The sequence below is a fragment of the Pelophylax lessonae genome (assembly GCF_965119305.1).
Source record: "Pelophylax lessonae genome assembly, chromosome: 11".
Classification (NCBI taxonomy): Eukaryota; Metazoa; Chordata; class Amphibia; order Anura; family Ranidae; genus Pelophylax; species Pelophylax lessonae.
In genome coordinates this window covers 157,981,479-157,985,157 of record NC_138778.1, presented here as the reverse complement: position 1 = coordinate 157,985,157, position 3,679 = coordinate 157,981,479, and positions in this window count along the sequence as shown.

Genomic DNA, 3,679 nt, shown 5'->3' with positions numbered 1-3,679 from the left:
AAGACCCAACACTCTGGATGAGCTCAAGGCCGCTATCGAAGCATCCTGGGCCTCCATAACACCTCAGCAGTGCCACAGGCTGATTGCCTCCATGCCACGCCGCATTGAAGCAGTCATTTCTGCAAAAGTATTCCCGACCAAGTATTGAGTGCATAACTGAACATAATTTTTTTGAAGGTTGACTTTTTTTGTATTAAAAACACTGCTTTTATTTGTCGGATGAAATATGCTAATTTTTTGAGATAGGAATTTGGGGTTTTCATGAGCTGTATGCCAAAATCATCAATATTAAAACAACAAAAGGCTTGCACTACTTCAGTTGTGTGTAATGAATCTAAAATATATGAAAGTCTAATGTTAATCAGTACATTACAGAAAATAATAAACTTTATCACAGTATGCTAATTTTTTGAGAGAGACCTGTAGGTTTCCAACCGAATTGTCTGGCAAGGAGCAAATTTGGGTTGGCCGCAATGAATTGTTGTGCATATAAATTTGATTGATCCACAATAGATCCGAAAAGATCTTCCGTGAAGAACAGCTCAAAAAAAATTCAGGGGCGTAAAACGAGCTCTCCACGTGGATTCCAGGTTGGGCAGTGAATGGGGGGGGGGGGGGGGTAAAGTACTGGCGCTGTAGTATCGGTGGGTTGCCAATTGGGATATGCCAGCGCATCAGGGAGGGTACTATGGGCCTGTTTTCGAATACGCGGTGGCTGCGGGCCACTACTCGTGCTAGCCACCGCACCAGCTTCAACTGCACTTATGGGACTCGCCACGTCACCAAGTGTTACTGCAGTGCTGGTTGTACTAGGTTCAGGGTGTACTAGGCCGCTGGCACTTGCCAGGCCACCAGAAGGATGAGCGGCACTAGTACAGACACTCTGCTCCATACGAGCACCCTGCGATTCCTGCATCTCAATGACTCCAGAATGGGGTCGGGTACACCTGGGTCTAACAGGGACCCAACTGTCGTCGGAGCTATCTGTCAGGGAGCTGCTGCTGTCATCAGGTTCGTATACTGACCCTGATTCTGCCAGTGAGGCTTCATCGCTCTCATCTGACATGGTCAGTATACTGTAAGCCTCTGCACTACTGTACCAACGCTTGGTCATTTTAGTTGACTAAATTTACCGGTACAGTAGTGTGACTCACAGGTAATAAAAGCACCTGGTTGTCAAGGACTATTTCAACCACTACCAAAAAAAACTGCTAATGCTAGCAGGGATCAGGCCTGACTCTGCTAACAGCGGTTTTGTGTGTTGTGTTTTTTTGTAAGTGACAGTAATCTATTGATTACCACACTTGCCTGGGTGGGGTGGGCTGGATGGAGGGGTTAAACACAGGTGCTGGCAGAAATCAGTGCTGATCGTGCAAACACCGCGTTTTGGGAACCCTAAACTGTGGGGACGCTAGTATAGTTCTGATCAGATCAGATATTGATCTGTTCAAACACTATAATAGTAATGGAAGTGTATGTGTGGTAATCAAGGGGTTATTTCTAACTATGCGCCAGGGATCTGTGCTATTTTAGACTGACGCTAACACTAGCTAATGTCACCTGTGTCACTAATAATAGTGATCAGAAAAAAAACTGTACACTATAAAAGTGTTACTGTGACAGGGCAATGAATGGGTTAACTGGGGGTGATCAGGGGGTTAAATCTTTATGGGGGGGGGTGGCGTGGACCCTAAACCTCCTTGGGACAGAAACTAACTCGCTAGCGCTAACTCAAGTCACAATCACACTAATACAAAATACAGTAAAACAATATATTACGTGTGTATTAGTGCGCAATGTGACAGGGGGGAAGGGGTTAACTGGATGTGACCAGGGGGGGATCAGGGGGTTAAATCTTTATTGGGGGGGGGGGGGTGGCGGATATACTAAGTGTAAAAGGAAGGGCCGCAAACGCTAAACCTGGTCACAAGTCACACTTATACGGGTATATAGGAAAATGCTATATACTGTATACAGTGTGTTGTGACAGGGGGTGTAGGGGTTAACTAGGGGGGCGATCGATGGTTAAGTGTGCCTATCTAAGTGTGTGTATGTGTGCTTGGTGCAGTACTCGCAGTTAGATGTGCTCTCTCCTCTCCAAGAATCCAAAAAGGATCATGGGAGGGGAGAGCGGGTCTTTTCTGAGCCTGTGTTTACATTACACAGGCTCAGAATAGAATCTGATTGGGCAGGACCGATCAACAGATCCAGGCCAAAAATCATTGGTCTGGACCTGATGACTGATCGGTTCCGAACCCAATCAGGCCATCAGCGGCGGTAGGGGCGCGCGGATAGGTCACTTTGCCTGCACGGGGCTGACCTCTGCAGTATATGTACTTGCGGCGGTTGGCAAGTGGTTAATGCAGATAGAGCTGTGCTGAGAGCTCACGCCCTGTGCGCTCCTGGCGGCTCAGGAAAAGCTCCCAATTGCTTCTTACGAGTTCTTCTTAGGAGTTTTCAGATCATATGACCGTTGTGACAGCAAATCACGGCTGTCACATGGTCACAAGCCTCACCTCCCAGAATGCCAAACCACTTACAGGGCCAGCGGAAGCTGGCGCAAATGGGTTAAGATTGACACAGCCAGGCAACTAAAATTTTCAGAAAGAGCCCAGCAGAAAAGGCAGTCTACATTTTCCTCTCCTGACAGGAATACTATCAATTATCCCATGCCTTTTTCTTATTTTACTAAGCCCCATTTCCCTGGTTCAAGGAGCCTTCAACCTCAACATACCACTAGAAGGGAAAAAACAAAAACCAAACCCATGAACAATGCTCTTCAGATGAAAATCTTCAATATTTAATGCTGCAAGCAGAAGGAAAAAAGAAACGCCACACCACACAAACTTGGTTACAAACAGCCTTTAATGAGTTACTAAAGAGCTGAACAAAACTTGATGCATGTCATCACCTTACAGTCTTGATCAGTAACAAAAAAATAATCAGATGTACAAGATCTTGAGTGGAACTTTATGACTCCGGGTCATTGTATATTACACTTCTTTATAGCTGAAGTGCGAGTATTAAAACTATTGGCAGAAAATGCTAAATTCATTAGACCAAAATTGTTTTGTACTCTATTGCAAAACAACAGTGGTTCTCGGCTCTAATTCTGCAGTACCCCCCACTGGTCATGTTTGGAGAATTTCCCACAGTGAGCACGGCTCTGGAATTCACCAGCTCAGCCAGCTATACAGTTGAAGCACCTGTGCAGGAGTAACGAAACACTGAAAACATGATTTTGAGGGTACAGTAGTTAAGAAAAAAAAAAAAAAAAAAAAACGAAAAACACTGGTATTGACCACATCTGGGCAACCCATGGCCCTGCATCCCTTGGGATACTACCAATGCCAACACCCAGGCAAGGTGTGCAAAGACAGTTGGATGTTCCTAGACAGGGGCTGCTGCTCATCCAAAGGTGTTGTATAAAGTAGAACATAGCAGAATGACATCAATGTGGACAACCTCAAAGGCCGAGACAAGAAGAACAAATTTATAATGGTAGGCACAGTAGAGGGGTGCCAGTGAAGAGTTCATAAATACATCATAATGGAAGATGCAGTCCGTTACTTCAAAGCCTGCTTGAGAAACCTTCCAGTTCTCTGCTGCACGGATGTATGCTTATGACTGTTTATAAAATGGCCAACGTGGAGGGGAAAGGACGAGGGGTTTATCAGGA